Here is a 24,528-nt window from a genome sequence, read left to right on the forward strand (position 1 = left end):
AGGAGATCCCGCTGAATAGCATTGAGAACTATGTCTAGATACTCATGTTGCAACAGAAGAAATGGTGGGGGAAAAACTGTAATTGTAATGTATACATGTAAGGATAACCTGACCCCCTTGCTGTACAGTGGGAAAATAAAATAAAAAAAAAAAAAAATAATTTCCACTGGTCTGTCCTCCACCTCGCTTATTCATTCTTCTGCCTCCTGTATTCTGCCGTTGGCTGCTTCTAGTGAATTTTTTATTTCAGTTATTGTATTTTGCATCTGTTCTTGTTTAAGTTTTATATCTTGTATCTCTTTGCTCAGTGTTTCCTGTAAATTATCCATCTTTCCCTCCAGTTTATTTCCAATGTCTTGCATCATCTTCAGCATCAACAGTCTAAAGTCTTTTTCCTGGAGGCTGAGAATCTCCTCATTGCTTAGCTGATTTTCTGGGGTTTTTCCTTTCTCCCTCATCTGAGTTATAGTTCTATGTCTTTTCAATTTTTCAGGTTTTTGGTATGGTGACCCTTTTACAGATAATAGAGTTGTAGTCTCTCTTGCTTCTGGTGTCGGCCCCCCTGTGGCTGAAGTTGGTCCAGGGCTTGCTGTAGTCTTCCTGATGGGAGGGACTGATGCCTGCCCACAGGTAGGTAGATCTGATTCCTATCCCTCTGATGGGTGGGGCTTTGTCTCTCTGTGAGATTAGAGGTGGCTGTGTGCCTGGGGGGACTTTAGGTAGCCTGTTTACTGATGGGTATGGCTGTGATCCCACCTGATTTGTTGTTTGGCCTGGGGCTTCTCAGCGCTGATGGGTGGGGCTGGATTTTCCCAAAATAGCCACCTCCAGAGAAAGGCACACTGATGAATATTCCCAAGAGCTTCACCTCCAATGTCCTTCCCCCACAAAAAGCCACATTTATCCCTTGTTTTCTCAGGAGGTTCTTCAAGAACTTCAGTCAGTTCTGACCCAGATTCCTATGGAGACTTTGCATTGTCCTGGGACCCAGTGCATGTGAAAGTCTGTGTGCGCCTTTTAAGAATGGGGTCTCTGTGCCATTTGCAGTAACATGGATGGAACTAGAGACTCTCATACTGAGTGAAGTAAGTCAGAAAGAGAATACATATATCATATCACTTCTATCTGGAATCTAATATAAGACAGAAATGAAACTTTCCGCAGAAAAGAAAATCATGGAAGTGGAGAATAGACTTGTTGCCAAGGGGGAGGGGGAGGGAGTGGGGTGGTTGGGGAGCTTGGGGTTAATAGATACAAACTATTGCCTTTGTAATGGATTAACAATGAGATCCTGCTGTGTAGCACTGGGAACTAATGTCTAGTCACTTATGATGGAACATGATAATGTGAGAAAATAGAATGTGTACATGTGTGTGTAACTGGGTGACCATGCTGTAGAGTAGAAAAAAAATTGTATTGGGGAAATAACCATTAAAAAAAAAAGAAAAAAATGAAGAATGGGATCTCCATTTCCCCCAGTCCCGTGGAGCTCCTGCATGCAAGCCCCACTGGCCTTTAATGCCATTTGCTCTGGGGGCTCTTTATCCCATACCGGATCCCCAGGCATGGGGTCTTGATGTGGGGCTCAGAATTCTCACTCCTGTAGGTGAGTCTCTGTGATGCAGTTACTTTCCAGTCTGTGGGGCTTCCCACCCAGGAGGTATGGGGTTGCTTATATCACAGAATCACCCCTCCTACCTCTTGATGTGGCCTCCTCTTTGTCTTCTGGAGTAGGATATCTTTTTGAAAGTTTCCAGTCCATTTGGTTGAAGATTGCTTAGCATTTGGTTGTAATTTTGTTGTTTTTAGGAGAGAAGCTGAGCTCTAGTCCTTCTATTCTGCCATCTTAATCCCATCTCCTAAACTTCTTGGTAATTTTAACCCATTTTCTTATTCTATTGAAATCATTGTGCAGCTTGACTCTGATTTCCCCTCTGTTTCCATCTGCAAACTTGGCAGTGGTGTCGGCAGTGGGCACCCGCAGGCACTGGCGCCGTGTGACCTCTCAGGACTGGCTTCCCTGGCAGCCCCATGGGGTCTCCTGTGCAAGCCTTTGTCCCGGGTTCCTGAAGCCGATATTTCTCAAAAGAATAACAGTAGAGTGGGAGGGATCAGGAGCTTGGGCTTATCAGACACAACTTAGAATAGATTTACAAGGAGATCCTGCTGAATAGCATTGAGAACTTTGTCTAGATACTCATGTTGCAATAGAACAAAGGGTGGGGGAAAAATGTATTGTAATGTATACATGTAAGGATAACCTGACCTCCTTGCTGTACAGTGGCAAAATAAAAAAATTATAAAAATAAAAAAAAGAATAAGAGTAACAATACTAGACACAATTGACAAGGGCTTAATCTCCAAAATATACAAACAACCTATACAACTCAATAGCAAAAAACCCAAACAACCCAATTGAAAAATGGGCAGAAGACCTTCACAGACATTTTTCCAAAGAAGGTATACAAATGGCCAACAGATACACGAAAAAATGGTCAACGTCTCTAATTATTAGAGAAATGCAAATCAGAACTACAATGTGGTTCTCACACCAGTCAGAATGGCCATCATTAACAAGTCAACAAATAACAAATGCTGGAGAGGATGTGGAGAAAACAGTACCCTCCTACACTGTTGGTGGGAATTTAAATTGGTACAACCACTGTGGAAAATAGATGGAGGTGCCTCAGAAAACTATAGAACTACCATATGACCTGGCAGTACCACTCATGGGCATTTATCAGGACAAAACTTACATTTAAAAAGATACATGCGCCCCTATGTTCATTGCAACAGTATTCACAACAGCCAAGACATGGAAGCCACATAAATGTCCATGGACTGATGAATGGATTAAGAAGATGTGGTGTATATACACAATGGAATACTACTCAGCCATAAGAAGGAACAAAATCATGCTATTTGCAGCAACATGGATGGAACTAGAGACTCTCATCCTGAGTGAAGGTAGTCAGAAAAAGACAAATACCATATGATATCACTTATATTTGGAATATAATATGTGGTACAAATGAACCTTTCTACAGAACAGAAACAACTCATGGACTTGGGGAACAGACTTGTGGTTGCCAAGGGTGGGGGAGGGAGTGGGATGGACTGAAAGTTTGGGGTTAGTGGATGCAAACTATTGCATTTAGAGAATGGATAAGCAATGAGATCCTGCTGTATAGCACAGGGAACTATATTTAGCCACTCATAATGGAAACTTATGGAGGATAATGTGAGAAAAAGTATATACATATATTTGAAAAAGTATACTGATATTTGACTGAGTCACTTTGCTGTACCTCAGAAATTGACAGAACATTGAAAATCAACTATAATAAAAAAATCTTAAAAAAATAAAGTATGTTGGAGTTCCCATAGTGGCGCAGCGGAAATGATTCTGACTGGGAACCATGATGTTGCTGGTTCAATCCCTGACCTCGCTCAGTGGGTTAAGGATACGGAATGGCTGTGAGCTGTGGTGTAGGTTGAAGATGTGGCTCAGATCTTGCTTTTCTGTGGCTGTGGTGTAGGTCAGCAGCTGTAGCTCTGAAATGACCCCTAGCCTAGGAACCTCCATATACCATGGGTGCAGCCCTAAAAAGGAAAAAAAAAAAGTACTTGTTTAGGACCCTGTTTTTAAAAAGAATACTATAATTTTATGTGTGTTTTTGATTACTATTTCCAAAGCACTTTCATACCTGTGATCTCCCTTGATAACTTTATTATGGGTAACCCTTTAAACCCATGCATCTTAATCATTCTACCAATACATATGAAGGTAGGTCAATACTGTATTGCTTTTTTATAAACTCAAAGAATACTATGGTGGCAATTATTTTGCAATATGTAAGTGTATCAAATCAACACATTGTACCTTAAACTTACCAGTTATATCTCAGCAAAACTGGGAAAAAACTCCAAGAGTAATATATAGGCACAATGAAATCCAAATAAATTATGAGTGCAAAATAGACATAAGGTATGCTTTTTTTTTTTTTTTTTTTTTTTTTTTTTTTTTTTTTGTCTTTTTGCCATTTCTTGGGCTGTTCCCGCGGCATATGGAGGTTCCCAGGCTAGGAGTCAAATCAGAGCTGTAGCCACATCTGCAACCTACACCACAGCTCACGGCAATGCCGGATCCTTAATCCACTAAGCAAGGCCAGGGATCGAAACTGCAACCTCATGGTTCCTAGTCAGATTCGTTAACCACTGAGCCACGACAGGAACTCCAACATAAGATATGCTTTTGAGATAAATGGTAATATCGTAAGGATATATTTCTTTCTTTCTTTTTTTTTTTTGCTATTTCTTGGGCCACTCCCGCGGCATATGGAGGTTCCCAGGCTAGGGGTCCAATCAGAGCTGTAGCCACCGGCCTACACCAGAGCCACAGCAATGGGGGACCCGAGCCGCGTCTGCAACCTACACCACAGCTCACGGCAACGCCAGATCGTTAACCCACTGGGCAAGGGCAGGGACCGAACCTGCAACCTCATGGTTCCTAGTTGGATTCGTTAACCACTGTGCCACGACGGGAACTCCGATATATTTCTAAGTATGAAAATATAGAATGGTGCATAGAATCCCATAAAAAGAGGTATATTTAATTATTATGTCTAAAATAACATTCATTTGAATTGTTGAAGTTAAAAAAAAGCAACTCTGGAAACTGCATATGTGTTTAACAGTAAACAACCTGAGTTAGAATTAGCCTAAGAAATTTTGTAGATACACAGTGCAAAAATGAGAACTTTGTAGAGGATCTATAATTTGGGAACTATAAAAACAGGTTTGTAGATGTGCCTGTTCATAGACTGCTCTAAGGGTTTGTTTGCAGATTAAGAAGGTAACATTGTGAGTGACCCAAAAATGCCACTTATTACAATCATTTTGTAGTCCAAGACAAAATCTTTGATTTTTGTATGGTACCTCCAAGAGTAATATAAGCCTGATATAAGTGGCCTATTGCATCCTAAAACATTTAGGAGGAAATGGGATAAAGCTATTGTGGAATATGGTGGCTCTAAGTCCAGTCCTAACAATTTTGTAGTTTCCAGATAGTGTTCTAAATGGAATCTTTCTAAGTTGAAGATCATTAAATAAAGTGAAACAGATAGGAGTTCTAACTAGAGGAAGTGTTCACCCAGGTAAGCGATGTTAAACATTTAGCAAAAAGCTACAACTTTGTGACTCACTGCCATAGGGGCTGCGCAGACTGCAAACACAGCTTAAGATGTAGTCCTTAGCTTAATGGATTTTGCAATCTAATTAGGAAATAGCATATATTTGTATAACAGTTCTTGTTGTGGCTCAGCGGGTTAAGAGCCCAACTAGTATACAAGATGTAAGTTCAATCCCTGGCCTCGCTCAGTGGGTTAATGATCTGGTATTGCTGCAAGCTGCAGTGTAGGTCACAGATGCAGTGCAGATCTGGTGTTGCTGTGACTGTGGCATAGGCTGGCAGCTGCAGCTCTGATTTCTCCCCTAGTCTGGGAAGTTCCATTCACTACAAGTGCAGCCCTAAAAAGACAAAAATAATTGTGTAACAGATAATTAAAATGCTAATTAAATAAGTGATACAGACAGTAAATGCTATTACTTAGAGAAGAGAAAGATGGCCAAAAGCCGAGCAGTGCTAAGGTATGGCAATTAATATCAGATGACCAATATCAATATCAGATGAACCTTTCCAGAGAAAAGAAATGCATGGACTTGGAGAACAGACTTGTGGTTGCCAAGGGTTGTGGGGGGGGAGTGGGATGGACTGGGAGTCTGGGGTTAATTGATGAAAACTAATGCATTTGGAGTGGATAAGCAATGAGATCCCATGTATATAGCACAGGGGACTATATCTAGTCACTTATGATAATGTGAGAAAAAAATGCATATATATGTGTGACTGGGTCACTTTGTTATATAGTAGAAATTGACAGAACACTGTAAACCAATTATAATGGAAAAAATAAAAATCATTAAAATAAAAAAAAGAGATGACCAAGATTTGAAGCTTGTCTCAACCTCTTAGGAACTGTAACCCTATTACCTGACCTCTCTGAACCTCAGTTTCCATTCTGTAAAATCAGGGTAATTATAACAGCTTTTTCTAGGCTATTTTACATGCCACATGAAATAATGAATAGGTGGTCTTATGAGGATGCGTAGCCCATAGATGTTAGCTAAGAAATTCACTTTCCTCATGATTGGAATACCTGGGGCAGAAAGAGCAATGGATGTCTGGGGATGGGCTTACTGAAGAGGAACAGCTAGAAATATAGAGGCTACCAGCTTTGTTCACTCTATTTGCTAAAGGTCTTCCCTAAAGGGAGACCTAGGTTTTTTTCAGAGTTACAGCTCAGCTGTGATGGCACTTCAAGCTTTGTAGAGTACTAAAAGACAGATTTCATTTCATTGCTTACCATCTTCTGACATGCCCACCTAATCTCTATAATCTAAACTACCTGTGGATGTCCAAGGCACAAGCCTGTGGCTTGTTAGGGCATAGGAAGAAGAGTGGGGTCAGTGAGTTGGAGTGAGGAAAGGAAAGTGGGGAGAGAACCAAAAGTAGCAGAACTGTTTTCCTTGCTATCTCCTGTACAACATTGCCATCTGGTGATTATTTAATGAACCATGCTATATTTCCCCCTACCGTAGTCTTGTCCTGATGTGAAGCCTTAACTTTATTAACTATGTTAATGTTAACTGAGAGAACAGGGTGAAATTTTATATTCGTTTCCTGTGACTGGTGTAACAACTTACTACAAAGATGGTGACTGTTTTTTTCTCTCACATCTCTGAAGGTCAGAAATCCAAAATCAAGGTGTGGGCAAGGCCATGATCCCTCTGGAAGCTCTAAGGGAGAATCTGTTTTTTGCCTTTTCTGGTTTCTGGTGGTCGCTGGACACTGTTTCTAAGCTTGTGACTGTATGGCTCAAATCTCTGCCTGCCTCTTCACATGGTCATCTCTTTTTCTGTATGTCTGATCTTCATTTGCCTCTCTCTTACAGGGACACTTGTAATGGCATTTAAGGACCACTCGGAAAATGAAGGATTTTCTCTTCATTTTAAAATGCTTTAGGGAGTTCCTGTTGTGGCTCAGGGTTGAAGAACCTGACTAGTATCCATGAGGGTGCAGGTTCGATCCCTGGCCTCTATCAGTGCATTAAGGATCCAGCGTTGCTCTGAGATGTGGTGTAGGTCGCAGACTTGGCTTGAATCTTGTGGTGCCGTGGCTGTGGCATAGGCTAGCAGATGGCAGCTCTGATTTAACCTCTAGCCTGGGAAGTTACATATGCTTCAGGTGCAGCCCCCCAAAAATATTAAAAAAATAAATAAAATGCTTTATTCAATAGATATCTGCAAAGACTCTTCTGAATAGGGCAACTTACACCAATTTCAGGGATTTGCTGTGGATATCTTTTGTGCACCATTTTTTGGCCTAACATGTTTATTCTTTATTGTATTTTAATTCATTATTGGTAATTAATATATAAGATCAATCTGCTGGCCAGGGCAGGCTGAGAGGATAGGATTCAGGATACTGAACTTTGAATTTAGGTGTGGGGATGGGGTAGGGAGCAAAAGGTCTAGAGTGTCAACTTTTTTAGGGAAGGCTGGTTTGGGTGGGGCAGCTCAGTGAGAGACCCTGGATGGTCAGGAAGCAGCACACAAGACTCTGGGCACATGATGTGGAGGAGAGAATATAGAAAGGGCAAGAAAGGGGTGATGAGCCAAGATTTAACTTCTGTTTGTTTTTAGTACACTGAATGTGAATGGTCCTCACCCTTCAAACTCTCTATATGTATAAGGAAATGGGCACTCTCAAACATTGCTGGTAAGACTGGTGGAGTTTGTAAAATACTTTTGGAGGATAATTCTACATATACATCATACACTTCTATCCAGTTATTTACCTTTAAGAATCCATTTTAAGGAAATAATCAGAACACAGGAAGATTTGTGCACAAAGACATTCCTTACATACTTTTTTATGGTACTCTTTTATTTTTTTATTTTTTATTATTTTTTAGTTTTTCTTAGACTGAGACAGAGATGGGGCACACAGATAGAACATTTCCAAATTCTTTCTATTGTTTTCTTTAAAAAAATTTTTTATGGCCACACCCATGGCATATGGAAGTTCCCCAGCCAGGGGTTGAATCCCAGCTGCAGCTTCAACCTATGTCACAGCTGTGGCAACGCTTGAATCATTTAACCTACTGTGCCAGGCCAGGGATCAAACCTGAACCTCCATAGCAACCCGAGTCACTAGCAGTCAGATTCTTTTTTTATATTTTATTTTATTTTTTGCTTTTTAGGGCCGTACCAGTGGCATATGGAAGTTCCCAGGCTAGGGGTTGAGTCAGAGATGCAGCTGCTGGCCACAGCCACAGTCACAGCAACGCAGGATCCTAGCCACGTCTGCCAGGTCCTTAACCCACTGATTGAGGGCAGGAATTAAACCTATGTCCTCATGGATACTAGTCGGATTCATTTCCGCTGTACCACAGTGGGAACTCCGGCAGTCAGATTCTTAACCCATGGTGTTACAGCAGGAACTCTTCTATAGCTTTCTTATTATTTGTAAAAATGCATAATAGCGTCCTAATAGGCCTGACAATAGCTCTGGCCTTCGTCATGTTTTGTGATGAAACATTTGCCAGAAATCAATTTGATCCATTTAGTGGGGCAAATGGACACAGCTTTCCTGTTCCTGTTTTCCTTTTTTTTTTTCTTTTTTGCCTTGAGCTCAGATTTTAATTTTTAAGTTTTTTTAATTTTAATTTTAATTTTTTGCTTTTTACAGCCACACCCATGGCATTTGGAAGTTCCCAGGCTAGAGGGCCAAATCGGAGCTACAGTTGCTGGCCTACACCACAGCTACAGCAACACCAGGTCCAACACAAGGTCTGCAATCTACACCACAGCTCACAGCAATGCTGGATCCTTAACCCACTGAGTGAGGCCAGGGATCCTCATGGATACTAGTCAGATTTGTTCCCACTGAGCCACAATGGGAACTCTGAGCTCAGATTTTTAAAAACATGTATTTTAAAAATCAAGTATAGCTTTTTCCAATTGTCATTTAAGTTACCATTGAATAGAATCTTAGGAAACAAGATTATTTTTTTTTGTCTTTTTGCCTTTTTCTAGGGCTGCTCCTGTAGCACATGGAGGTTCCCAGGCTAGGGGTCTAATCTGAGCAGCAGCTGTCGGCCTGTGCCAGAGCCACAGCAACACAGGATCTGAGCCGCATCTGCAACCTACACCACAGCTAACGGCAACGCCGGATCCTTAACCCACTGAGCAAGGCCAGGGATCAAACCTGCAACCTCATGGTTCCTAGTTGGATTCGTTAACCACTGAGCCACAACGGGAACTACGAAAATTTTCAAATAAACAACCCAAACTTACACCTAAAACAACTAGAAAAAGAACAAACAAAACCCAAAGTTGGTAGAAGGTAAGAAATCATACAGATCAGAGGAGAAAATGAAATAGAGATGAAAGAAACAATAAATATCAGTAAAACTAAAAGCCCATTTTTGAAACAATCAACAAAATTGATAAACCCTTAGACCATCAAGAAAAAAGGGACAGGTCTCAAATCAATAAAATTAGAAATGAAAAAGGGGAAATTTCAAATGACACCACAGAGATACAAAGGATCATAAGAGACTACTAGAAGCAACTATATGCCAATAATGTCGAAAACCTAGAGGAAACTGACAAACTCTTACAAAGGTACAACCTACCAAGACTGAACCAGGAAGAGATAAAAAATATGAATGTCTATTCGCAAGTACTGAAATTGAAACTGTGATTTAAAAACTTCCAAAAAACAAAAGTCCAGGACCAGATGGCTTCACAGGTGAATTCTATAAACATTCAGAGAAGAGGTAACATTTATTCTTCTGAAACTCTTCCAAAAAATTGCAGAGGAAGGAACACTCGTAAGCTCATTCTATGAGGCTACCATCACACCGATGCCAAAACCAGACAAGAATACCACATAAAAAGAAAATTACTGGTCAATATCACAGATGAACACAGATGCAAAAGTCCTCAAAAAATAGTACCAAACTGAATCCAACAATATATTAAAAGCATACAACATGATCAAGTGGGATTTATCCCAGGGATGCAAGGATTCTTCAACATTCACAAGTCACAAATCAATCAGTGTGATATACCACATCAACGAACTGAAGAATAAAAACCATATAACCATCTCAATCGATGTAGAAAAGGCTTCTGACAAAATTCAATAACTATTTTTGATTAAAAAAACACTCCAGAAAGTGCGCATGTATGGAATCTTCCTCAACATAATAACGGCCATATATGACAAACACACAGCTAACATTATTCTCAACAGTGAAAACCTGAAACCATTTCCGCTAAGATCAGGAAGAAGATAAGGATGTCCACTTTCACCACTGTTGTTCAAAGTAGTTTTGCAAATCCTAGCCAGGGCAATCAAAGGAGAAGAATACAAGGAATTCAAATTGGAAAAGAAGTAAAACTGGCACTGTTTGTAGATGACATGGTACTATACATAGAAAATCCTAAAGATGATACCAGAAAACGGTTAGAGCTCACCAATGAATCTGGCAAAGTTCCAGGATACAAAATTAATATATGGAAATCTCTTGCATTCCTATACACTAACAATGAAAAATCAGAAAGAGAAATTAGGGAAACCATCCCATTGTACCATCATGTCAAAAAGAATAAAATGCCTAAGAATAAACCTACCTAAATTGACAAAAGACCTGTACTCTGAAAACTATAAGACACTGTTGAAGGAAAGTGAAGACGACACAAACAGATGGAAATATATACTATATTCTTAGATCAGGAGAATCAACATTGTCAAAATGACTGTATTACCGAAGACAATCTATAGATTCAGTGCAATCCCTATCAGACTACCAATGGCATTTTTCACAGAACTAGAACAAAAAAATTTTTTAATTTATATGGAAATAGAGGATAAAAATTTTATCTCTTTTTTTTCCCTTCCCCCTTTTTTTGGCCATGCCCAGGACATGCAGATGTTCCCAGGCCATGGATCAAACCCAAACCACAACAATGATCTGAGCCACAGAGGTGACAATGCTGGATCCTTAACTGCTAAGTCACTAGGGAACTCCAGTAGTACTCTTCAGTGTTGAAAAAGATTCAAATGTCTACCTTTAGAGAATCATAGTGAGTGAATTATGGTTCATCTGTATGATGGCTTTTTAATTTTATTTATTTTATTTTAGGGCTGCACCCTTGGCATATAGAATTTCCCAAGCTAGGGATCAAATTGGACCTGCAGCTACTGGCCTACGCCATGGTCACAGCAATGCCAGATCTGAGCTGCATCTACGACCTACACTGCAGCTTGTGGCAATGCCAGATCCTTAACCCTTAACCCACTGAACAAGGCCAGGGATTGAATCTGCATCCTCATGGATGCTAGTCAGGTTCTTTTTTTTTTTTTTTTTTTTTTTTGTCTTTTTACCATTTCTTGGGCCGCTCCCATGGCACATGGAGCTTCCCAGGCTAGGGGTCTAATCGGAGCTGTAGCTGCCGGCCTATGCTAGAGCCACAGCAACGTGGGATCTGAGCTGCATTTGCGACCTACACTACAGCTCATGGCAACGCCGGATCCTTAACCCACTGAGCAAGGCCAGGGATCGAACCCACAACCTCTTGGTTCCTAGTCGGTTTCGTTAACCACTGAGCCACAACGGGAACTCCATAGTCAGGTTCTTAACCCATTGAGCTATAACGGGAACTCCTCCGTGTTCTATATGATGGAATATTTTATATTCATAAAAAGTATGTTTCTGAAAAGTGTACCATAACATGAAAAATGCTTTTATGTGAGATGTTAAGTAAAATAATTAGAAATTATAAGTAAATGAATACTTCACACACATATTAATTCTAAATTGATTCAAGATTTTAAAATGTAGGTGTATAAGTCCTCTTTATGTGCATAACTACATACTGAACTCTCAGACATTGTGCATAAATATTTGAGTGGCATAACAACTTCTTAAAAAGTGCAAACATCATTTTTTTTTCCCCTCAGCTGCCACTAAGGTGCTCAGTCCTTCCGAGAAAGCTAAGGCTGCGTTGGGGTGAGGCCCCCACATCATCCGGAGACTAGCACCGTGCCCGGCAGCCCCCACCTAGTATTTGTTCGCACCACGGCCTCCTCAGAGCTTGCCTGCATCTACTCTGCCCTCATCCTGCATGACTATGAGGTGATGGTCACAGAGGATAAAATCAATGCCCTCAAAAGCAGCAGGTGTAAATGTTGAGCCATTCTGGCCAGGTTTGTTTGCAAAAGCTCTGGCCAATGTCAACATCAGGAGCCTCATCTGCAATTTGGGGGCTGGTGGACCTGTCCCAGCAGCTGGTGCTGTACCAGCAGGAGGTCCTGCCCCAGCCACCCCTGCTGCCCCAGCTGAGGAGAAGAAAGTAGAAGAAAGAAGAATCTGAGGAGTCTGATGATGATATGGGCTTTGGTCTTTATGACTAAACTTCTATAACACATTTAATAATAAAAAGCTGAGCTCTTAAGAAAAAAAGTGCAAACATCATATTATTTTTTACGTTTGTATTCACCTAGCTCAGTAAAATTTTGCCTCCTGAAGCTAAATATTTTTCCCTCTATGTTTAGTTCAACTTTTTTCCCTCTATGTTTAGTTTCAACTTTTGTTTCCAAGCAGTTCTGTTTAAAGATTTGTAAGTATACAATGAATCCAAGTTATGTGCTGAATTACTACAGGAACTTAAGTTATAAATTGAACAAGTGCGAGTGAACAGCCTTAGCCCTAAAAGCTGTAAGGAACTTTGAAAGAATCCAGTAGAATCCTTAGCCCTAAAAGCTGTAAGGAACTTTGAAAGAATCCAGTAGAGGGCTACCACTCTACTGGATTTTAGTTCTGATACAGATGAGACTTGGGTTTTAGTTCTGATACAGATGAAACTTTTTTTCTTTTGTCTTTTTAGGGTCGCACCTGTGGCATATGGAGGTTCCCAGGCTAGGGGTCGAATCACCATAGCCACAGCAAAGCCGGATCTGAGCCGTGTCTGCAACCTACACCACAGCTCACAGCAACGCCAGATCCTTAATCCACTGAGCAAGGGCAGGGACCGAACCCGAAACCTCATGGTTCCTAGTCGGATTCATTAACCACTGGGCCACTACGGGAACTCCAAGATGAGACTTCTTAACAGAACATTTTGTTCATTAATCTAAGTGCTTAAAGTCAATTTATGGTGGAAATCTCATTAAAATTCAATGTAGAAAAATGTTCCTATACTGACATTTAAAAATATATATGAGGAGTTCTCTTGTGGCTCAGTAGGCTAAGGATCTGGCTTTGTCACTGCAGCGGTTCAGGTTGCTGCTGTGGCATGGGTTTGATCCTTGGCCTGGGAACTTCCATATGCTGTGGGTGTGGCCAAAAAATGAGATTATTTCTTTTGTTTTGCACATACTGCAACATTGTGTTGCATAGTTGCTGGATTTTTGTCTATGTTTTTTGTGACTTTCAGATGAAAATAAGTCCAGGAAAGCACCTTATTAAAGCTATTTAAAAATGCTTGAAACATTTTCAGAAGTAACTATAAAAATTAACTAAAGATTTAAATGTAAAACAAATAAAAGTATTAGCAGAAAATATAGCCAGATATCTAAGTTTTCTTGGAGGGGGTTGGCTAGCATAACACAAATCAGAAACCCTAAAAGAGGAGTTCCTTTTGTGGCTCAGTGGTAATGAATCCAACTAGAATCCATGAGGATGCAGGTTCAATCCCTGGCCCTGCTCAATGGGTTGAGGATCTGGCATTGCCGTGAGCTGCGGTGTAGGACACAGACTTGGTTCAGATCTGGCATGGCTATGGCTGTGGCTGTGTCTGTGGCTGGCAGCTGTGGCTTTGACTCGACCCCTAACTTGGGAACTTCCATATGCTGCAGGTATGGCCCTAAAAAGACACAAAAGAAAAAAAAAAAGAAAGAAAAAAGAAAAAGAGAGAAATCCTAAGAGAAAAGACATAAAATATAAAATTTCTATATGTCAAAATTACAACCCATCATAAAACCAAATTAAAAGACAAAAATGAATAAGGAAAAACATGTGCAATGTATGACTAAAACATTTAATAAATAAGGACCTCTTATCAACCAACAATAAAAAGATGAATGCCACAACAGACAAAGGGACAAAGTGATTTACTTAGTACTCCTTATTTTTGAGACTCAATTCTTGGAGGGTTTTCTTCAAGGATGGCTCTTGAAACACAAAGAGCCAAGACTTTCATATACAAAGGCTTAGCTGTCCTTCCACAAGAGAGAAGGGAAAAATTAACCTTAAAATCCTTTAACTGTCCTTGAAAACCAGAAAGCATAAACTAGTGTCTCCATAGATTAATCTTCCACGTTAGCAAATATTGCTTCTATTATCAGAACGTGAGAATATATTAAGATATATACAAAACATAACAAAACCAATGAAAGAGAAGCAAGGGCTTGAGCCCTTGGACATTATGTGGTGACCTGGTTCTTTTCACGGGCCCTGCTGCTATTGCAGTGACTTCACGGTAATAGCTAGATACTGCTGGGAAAGTCTCTCCCTGGGGCAATACGGCACAAATATAAATTCTTGGTCTCTAATCTCAATTGGCCTTTAACTTTTCTCAGCAATCTTACCCCATTTCTTTGGTCAACTCATGCTTTAATACCCTACAAACCTTTTTTACTTTTCTCAATCTCTAATCCTGCTATTTCCCCCAACAACAGGTTGCTCTGGGCAGATGACCTTACTTCTTGTTTCACATAATATATATCAAATGGGCATTCTCTCAACTTTTTTTTCTGCTATGACACATAGAAATCTACCCCCATTATTACATCCCTTTGTCTTCTTAAAACAGAGGAGGTAGTTGCCCCTCCTTTATTGCCCCTCCTCTAGTGTGTATGATTTTTCTCAATAAGTATTTGTTGAATGAACCAACCAAGAAGCTACTCTGACCTGGAGAACAGTGAAAAATTTCTCTGAAATCTTGGTAAGTTCTTCTGGGTCTTCTATGTATTTATGCCAGTAAATCTCAGAGAAGGCATAAGTACTACCCAACCTTTGACAGACTGTGAGCTCCTTTAAAGGCATGGACAATATTAAATTATCTTGGTATCTTCCCCAGCTCTGCACTGTGTTCAATAAGTGTGTTTGTTCAAACAAGATGCAAAAATGAAGGATTACCACTTGACCTAGCTTTTGCTGCCTTTGTTAAATTCATATAGCTTGAGAAGCTTAGCTACACCAGGATGAAATCTCAGAAGACAAATCCTTAAGCCTTTTTTGTTTCAACAAGGAGTACACTGGTTGTGGTTCCATATGTGTGATTAGAACAGAGGCCACCAGCCAGTGCAAGACCATCTCCCTGCCTCCTTTTACAAAGGACAAAATACACCCCACCACCCACCCACACTCACTCACTTCACAATGCTAAGGGGGAAAATGATTGAAAATGGGATGCCGAGAAAGCGTAATGGAAAGTACATTGTTCTACCACCTCTTCCTGATAGATCAGTATGTGCTCATTGAAAAACAGGAGCTGAAGAGAAGGAAGAAACATTACTCATTAGTTGCTAGGAAGACAATTATATGCTCACCATTCATCCACACACAATGTACTTTCTGAAAGATATAACTCTGCTGTCTCTGGATTGGAGGCAGACAGTAAATAAATATGTTTTTTAATTAGAAAGAAAAATACAAGTACCGTAGTAGAAAAATTGGGCAGAAGGTGTGAAAAGACTAGTGACAAAACCAGAAATACAATTGGTTAATAAACATGCTAAAAGATGTACAACTCTTTTAACTATAAATTAAATTTAATAATGAGGAGTTCTCGTTGTGTCTCAGTGGGTATCCATGAGGATGGGGGTTTGATCCCTGGCCTTGCTCAGTGGGTTAAGGATCTGGTATTGCCATGAGCTGTGGTGTAGGTCATAGATATGATTCAGATCCTGACTTGCTGTGGCTGTGGTTTAGGGCAGCAGATGCAGTTCCGATTCAACCACTAGCCTGGGAACGTCCATATGCTGCAGGTTTGGCACTAAAAAAACAAAAAACAAAAACAAAAAAGAAAGAAAAAATTCCTTTTTTTTCCCTTCTAAACAGATTGGTAAAGATGAAAAGAATAATTACCAATTGGTGGTATTTGATAAAACTGTTATTCTTATGCATTCCTCTAGGAGGTGTTAGTGATAAACCTTCCCTTTCTAGAAGGCAGTTTGACAATAATAAAAGCCTTAACATTACACCTACCCTTCCATTTTATTCATAAGAGAAGTACAAGTTAAAAATACAATGAGAGAGAGGACAAGATGGCAGAGAAGTAGGGGGACACGCTTGCCCTCTCCCACAAACACAACAAAAAAAGCACATCTACAGAATAAATGACTCGCACAGAACAGCAACCAATCGCTGGCAGAGGAACCTAAACTCCAATAATGGCAAGAAGTTCATGACATTACTGGGCAGAACGGGAGAAAAGAGGAGAGTGAGAGAAGGTGAATCCAAGCGGGACGGGCGCTCCCGAAAGGGAACTGCGGAGGAGAAAGGGATCCCACACACTGGAAAGTCACCTACACGGGGGAAAGATCAAACGAACCGGAGGAATCTCCAGATGCAGAGAAGAGTGTAGCAGTAAGTTGGAGTATGGAAAAGACGAGCAAGAACCAACGGACCATCTGAACTACGGGCACAGTCACCAAAAATTGAGACGCCTGGGTGGGCGCTGGGCACTGAGACCTCGCCTCTGAAGGTTAGTCCCCGAGAAAGGGTCGGGGGATGCCTGGGTGGGGGCTGGGCACCGAGACTTTGGCTCCAGAGGTTAGTCCCTGGGAAAGGGATGGGGGACGCCTGGGTGGGGGCTGGGCACCGAGACCTCGGCTCCAGAGGTTAGTCCCCCAGAACGGGCTGGGGGGGGGGCGGGGTGGAGCGGAAACTGCTTGGGAGGTCTAGAAACCATTTGAGGGGCAGAGACTGCCTGGGAGACTAGAAAACAAAGCTGTCCCAGAGAAAGGGAGCAATACTCTAGGGGCGGGGAAGTGGAAAGCCGCATCAGAGGGAACCTGGGAGAAGAGCCTGGTCTACGCCGTGCTGGGGAGGGGAGAGAAGAAGGGGTGGGTCCCCATAGAATACCCCCCATGCCACAGCAAGCTTACAGGCCCGCTAGCTAGCTGAAAGCTGTGCTTCCCAGTGCATCCCCTCCCCCCACCCCCGCCACGCCCTATGCTCTCATGGACCTGGGGCTGCCTGCCATCCAGGAGGGCTGGCCTCAACAATTGCCTGAAGCCTACCACCGCAGGGCTGTCCCTGCACAGGCCTGCTTTCCCTTTGGAGGGGCTACACTTCCGCAGAGCAGCACCAAACACCACCAGCCCCCGAGAAAAGGCCTGCAGCCCAGAAAAGCTAGAACAAGCCTAGCCAGGCCGTGAATAGATCCGCCTAATTCTCGGACGGTTTTTCTGAGTCGGGCTGCCCTGGGGAGGAGCCTCTTGGATTTCCAGTGGCCCTGCTACCCACCCAAGCCCCAAGGGGGTTCCGAGACCTAGTGGATCAGCTGCATAGGACTGCCAGCTCCAGGCAGGACCCCCTGCAGCCCAGAAAAGCTGCAACAAGCTTGGCCGAGCCAGGAAAAGATGTCAGACGGTCTTTCTGAGTTGGGCTGCCCTGGGGAGGAGCCTCCTGGGTTTCCAGTGGCCCTGCTACCCGCCCAAGCCCTCAAGCGGTGCCCCACTCCCGCAAAATAGCTGCTCAGCACCACCAGCCCCCTGGAGGAGCCGCTGCAGCCCAGAAAAGCTATAACAAGCTTGGCCAGACTGTGGAAAGATCCGCCTACATTCGTAGGCCGTCCTTCTGAGTTGGGCTGCCCTAGGGAAGAGACTCTTAGGTTCTCAGTGACCCATATATCTGCACCAGCACCCAGGGGGTGCTGCATTCCTGAGGAACAGCTGCCCAACACCGCCAACCCCCTGCAAGAACCCCACAGCCTAAAAACACCAGAGCAAGCTCTGCATGACCATGTGAAATCTGCTACCATCGTGGTGTGGACCTCCCAGTCCTGTCTGCCCTCAGGAAGTCCTCCTTTGCTTCAAAGAAACACTGTTAGCCCCATCAACACTCCAGAAAAGCCACACTGCCTCAAAAAAGATTGACCAACAACGCCAGCCCTCAGGAAATATTCCATGGCAGTGACAAGGCAAACACTGCCCGATAACAGAGAGTACAACTCCCTCAGGAGAAAGAAAACAACAAGCAAGATGAAGAAGCTGAGAAACCACCCCCAGTCAAACCAACAGGAGAACTCACCTAAAACAGTCAACAATGAAACAGATCTCTGCAGTCTGACAGACCTGGAGTTCAAAAGAGAAATAGTGAAAATACTAAAGGAATGAAGAGAAGATAGGAACAGTAATGCAGATACCCTCAGAAAGGAACTAGAAAATATAAGGAGGAGCCAAGAAAAACTAGAACATTCATTTGCAGAGATGCAAACTGAACTAGGGGCAGTAAAAACCAGAATGAATAATGCAGAAGAACGAATCAGTGATATGGAAGACAGAATAATGGGAATCACTCGATCCAGTCAACAGACAGAAAACCGAATCAAAAAACAGGAAAGCAATATAAGAGACCTATGGGATAATATAAAGCAGGCCAATCTACGCATAATAGGAATTCCAGAAGGAGTAGAAAAAGATAAGGGAATGGAAAATATATTTGAAGAAATTATCGCTGGAAACTTCCCAAATCTAAAGGATACTGGGTTCAAGATACAAGAAGCACAGAGGGCCCCAAACAAACTGAACCCAAACAGACCCACACCAAGACACATCATAATAAAAATGGCAAAAGTTAGTGATAAAGAGAGGATCCTAAAGGCAGCAAGAGAAAAACAGAATGTTACCTACAAGGGAACCCCCATAAGGTTATCAGCTGATTTCTCTACAGAAACACTACAGGCCAGGAGGGAATGGCAAGAGATATTTAAAGTGCTCAAAGGAAACAATATGCAACCTAGAATACTCTATCCAGCAAGAATATCATTTAAAATAGAAGGGGAAATAAAAATTTTTCCCAACAAACAAAAACTTAAAGAATACAGCAACACAAAACCCAGGTTAAAGGAAATATTGAAAGGGCTTCTCTAAACCAAAAAGAAAGGAAGGAAAGGGAAGAAAAAAGAAAAGAAAAAAAAAGGAAGAAGAAGAGGAAGAACTAGGACTGAAGAAACTGCAATCAGAGAGCAGTCACTCAAATAAGCCAGCATACAGATTTAATCATGAACATGCTTCAAACAAAATAAAATTAAAAAGAAAAAAATAAAAAAGAGTCATCAAAACCATAAAATGTGGGCAAGGGATGTTAGGAAGTAAATAACCCTTTTTGTTTGTTTGTTTGTATGTTTCTCTTCTTAATTTTAACATAGTAATGAAGTGTTTGAACTTACAGGACCATCAGGCTAAAACACACAATTATGGGAAGGGGTTAGCATACTTAAAAAACAGGGCAACCACAAGCCAAAACCAAATATTGCATTTGAAAAAAACGAAAAAAAAAAAAAAAACAAAACAACAACACTCAAGCAGATAATAACAGGAGACCATCCAAACAAAAACAAACAAAAAAAAATAAACAAAAAAAAAAAAAAAGAAAGAAAGAAAGGAAGAATGGAGAACCACAGAATCAAATGGAACACGAGGTTCAAATGGCAATAAATAATCATCTATCAATTCTCACCTTAAATGTCAATGGACTGAATGCCCCAATCAAAAGACACAGAGTGGCTGAGTGGCTAAAAAGGCAAAAACCTTCAATATGCTGCCTACAAGAAACTCACCTTAGGACAAAAGATACATATAGATTGAAAGTGATAGGGTGGGGAAAAATATTTCATGCCAATAGACATGACAGAAAAGCAGGAGTTGCAACACTCATATCAGACAAAATAGACTTTAAAACAAAAGACATAAAGAAAGACAAAGAAGGACACTACTTAATGATTAAGGGATCCATCCAAGGAGAGGATGTTGCTATCGTCAACATATATGTCCTAAATACAGGAGCACCCAGATACATACAACAAATATTAACAGACATAAAGGGAGATATTGATGAGAATACAATCATAGTAGGAGACCTAAATACCCCCCTCATATCAATGGACAGATCCTCTAGACAGAAAACCAATAAAGCAACAGAGATCCTAAAGGAAACAATGGAAAAGTTAGACTTCATTGATATCTTCAGGACACTACATCCAAAAAAATCAGAATACACATTCTTCTCAAATGCTCATGGAACATTCTCAAGAATCGACCACATATTGGGACACAAAGCAAATCTCAATAAATTTAGGAGCATAGAAATTATCTCAAGTATCTTCTCTGACCACAACGCCATGAAATTAGAAACCAACCATGGGAAAAGCAGAGAGAAAAAACCTACTCCATGGAGACTCAACAACATGCTACTAAAAAACCAATGGGTCAATGAGGAAATCAAGAAGGAAATTAAAAACTACCTTGAAACAAATGATAATGAAGACACAACCGCTCAAAATCTATGGGATGCTGCGAAAGCAGTGCTCAGAGGGAAATTTATAGCAATACAGGCCTTTCTCAAAAAAGAAGAAAGATCCCAAATTGACAACTTAACCCTCCACCTAAATGAATTAGAAAAAGAAGAACAAGAAAGTCCTAAAGTCAGCAGAAGGAAGGAAATTATAAAGATCAAGGAAGAAATGAATAAAATAGAGACTCAAAAAACAATAGAGAAAATTAATAAAACCAAGAGCTGGTTCTTTGAAAAGGTGAACAAAATTGACAAACCCCTGGCCAGACTCACTAAAAAGAGGAGAGAAAGAACCCAAATCACCAAAATTAGAAATGAAAAAGGAGAAATCACAACGGATACAGCAGAAATACAAAAAACCATAAGAGAATACTATGAACAACTGTATGGCAACAAGTTTGACAATCTGGAAGAAATGGACAATTTTCTAGAATCTTACAGCCTGCCAAAACTGAATCAAGTAGAAACAGACCAACTGAACAGACCCATCACTACAAACGAAATTGAAGAGGTCATAAAATCACTCCCTACAAATAAAAGTCCAGGACCAGATGGCTTCACAGGTGAATTTTATCAAACATATAAAGAGGAATTGGTGCCCATCCTCCTTAAACTCTTTCAAAAGGTTGAAGAAGAAGGAATACTCCCAAAGACATTCTATGATGCCACCATCACCCTAATTCCAAAACCAGACAGAGATACCACCAAAATAGAAAACTATTGGCCAATATCTTTGATGAATATAGATGCAAAAATTCTCAACAAAATCTTAGCCAACCGAATCCAACAACATATCAAGAAAATTATACACCATGACCAGGTTGGGTTCATCCCAGGTTCACAAGGGTGGTTCAACATACGCAAATCAATCAGCATCATACACCACATTAACAAAAAAAAAGTCAAAAATCATATGATCATCTCAATGGATGCAGAAAAAGCATTTGATAAAGTCCAAAATCCCTTCAAGATCAAGACCCTCGCCAAAGTGGGTATAGAGGGAACATTTCTGAATATAATCAAAGCCATTTATGAGAAACCCACAGCAAATATAATACTCAATGGGGAAAAACTGAAAGCCTTCTCACTCAAATCTGGAACAAGACAGGGATGCCCACTCTCACCACTGCTCTTCAACATAGTTTTGGAAGTCCTAGCCACAGCAATTAGACAAACAAAAGAAATAAAAGGCATCCATATAGGAAGAGAAGAGATCAAACTGTCACTGTATGCAGATGACATGATACTATACATAGAAAACCCTAAGGACTCAACCCCAGGACCACTTGAACTGATTAATAAATTCAGCAAAGTAGCAGGATATAATATTAACATTCAGAAGTCAGTTGCATTTCTGTATACCAGCAATGAAATATTAGAAAAGGAATACAAAGACACGATACCTTTTAAAATTGTACCTCACAAAATCAAATACCTCGGAATACACCTGACCAAAGAGGTAAAGGACCTATATGCCGAGAACTATAAAACTTTAATCAAAGAAATCAAAGAAGATGTAAAGAAATGGAAAGATATTCCATGTTCCTGGATTGGGAAAATCAATATTGTAAAAATGGCCATACTACCCAAAGCCATCTACAGATTCAATGCAATCCCTACCAAATTACCCATGATATTTTTCACAGAACTAGAACAAACAATCCAAACATTTATATGGAACCACAAAAGACCCAGAATCGCCAAAGCAATCCTGAGAAACAAAAACCAAGCAGGAGGCATCACCCTCCCAGACTTCAAGAAATATTACAAAGCCACAGTCATCAAAACAGTGTGGTACTGGTACCACAACAGACACACAGACCAATGGAACAGAATAGAGAATCCGGAAATAAACCCTGACACCTATGGTCAATTAAACTTTGACAAGGGAGGCAAGAACATCAAATGGGAAAAATAAAGTCTATTCAGCAAGCATTCCTGAGAAACCTTGACAGCTGCATGCAAAGCAATGAAACTAGAACATACCCTCACACCATGCACAAAAATAAACTCCAAATGGCTGAAAGACTTAAATATATGACAGGACACCATCAAACTCCTAGGAGAAAACACAGGCAAAACACTCTCTGACATCAACATCATGAATATTTCCTCAGGTCAGTCTCCCAAAGCAATAGAAATTAGAGCAAAAATAAACCCATGGGACCTCATCAAACTGAAAAGCTTTTGCACAGTCAAGGAAACCCAAAAGAAAACAAAAAGACAACTTACAGAATGGGAGAAAATAGTTTCAAATGATGCAACTGACAAGGGCTTAATCTCTAGAATATATAAACAACTTATACAACCCAACAGCAAAAAAATCAATGGAAAAATGGGCAAAAGACCTGAATAGACATTTCTCCAAAGAAGATATACAGATGGCCAACAAACACATGAAAAAATGCTCAACATCGCTGATTATAAGAGAAATGCAAATCAAAACCACCATGAGACACCACCTCACACCAGTCAGAATGGCCATCATTAATAAATCCACAAATCACAAGTGCTGGAGGGGCTGTGGAGAAAAGGGAACCCTCCTGCACTGTTGGTGGGAATGTAAACTGGTACAGCCACTATGGAGAACAGTTTGGAGATACCTTAGAAATCTATACATAGAACTTCCATATGACCCCGCAATCCCACTCTTGGGCATCTATCCGGACAAAACTCTACCTAAAAGAGGCACATGCACCCGCATGTTCATTGCAGCACTATTCACAATAGCCAGGACATGGAAACAACCCAAATGTCCATCGACAGATGATTGGATTCGGAAGAGGTGGTATATATACACAATGGAATACTACTCAGCCATAAAAGAGAATGACATAATGCCATTTGCAGCAACATGGATGGAACTAGAGACTCTCATACTGAGTGAAATGAGTCAGAAAGACAAAGACAAATACCATATGATATCACTCACAACTGGAATCTAATATCCAGCACAAATGAACATCTCCTCAGAAAAGAAAATCATGGACTTGGAGAAGAGACTTGTGGCTGCCTGATGGGAGGGGGAGGGAGTGGGAGGGATTGGGAGCTTGGGCTTATCAGACACAACTTAGAATAGATTTACAAGGCGATCCTGCTGAATAGCATTGAGAACTTTGTCTAGATACTCATGTTGCAACAGAAGAAAGGGTGGGGGAAAAATGTAATTGTAATGTATACATGTAAGGATAACCTGACCCCCTTGCTGTACAATGAGAAAATAAAAAAAATTATAAAAAAATAAATAAAAAAATTAAAAATACAATGAGATAATATTTTAACCTTGCTGGTGCACAAATATTTTTAAGAAGTGTGATAATATATTGTGTTGCTGAGGAAATGAACACTCATACATTGTTGATTTACAGTGTAAATTGGTTGAACTTCTTTGGAGGGTGATTTGCAATACATGTTCATAATTTAAACCCAAATGCTTTGACTCAGAAGAAGTAAGAACTTATTCTACAGATCCACTCCCTCTTTCCTGCTGTAACATTTATATAAGGGTATTATTTATTACAGTATCATTTTTTGGTAGCAGAATATTAGAAACAAATGTCCTTCAGTAGGAGAGTGTTTGGATACATTCAGATAATACAGTCTTTGAAAAAAATGAGGCTATACCATTAACCCAGCTTTGTGGATTCCCAAGAGAACAAGTTTGTGGATTTCTGATACAGCCTCTTTTCTGACTTTCCTCTCAAATGTGAAAGACTGAACTTAATACTGTCCATCTTATACAAATAATTTCATTTACACACACAAACATATATATATGTTTTATATATATATAAAATGTTGGGTAATTTAACTTTTTGAAAATGAAAAATTATGACCCCTTGCAATTAACTTTTCTACAAAGATGGAGATA

General features: G+C 40.5%; 1 pseudogene; it reads left to right on the forward strand.

Moving 5' to 3' along the window:
• On the forward strand, positions 604-12,562 carry LOC100517923 (annotated as a pseudogene).

This window comes from Sus scrofa, chromosome X (assembly GCF_000003025.6).
Source record: "Sus scrofa isolate TJ Tabasco breed Duroc chromosome X, Sscrofa11.1, whole genome shotgun sequence".
Classification (NCBI taxonomy): Eukaryota; Metazoa; Chordata; class Mammalia; order Artiodactyla; family Suidae; genus Sus; species Sus scrofa.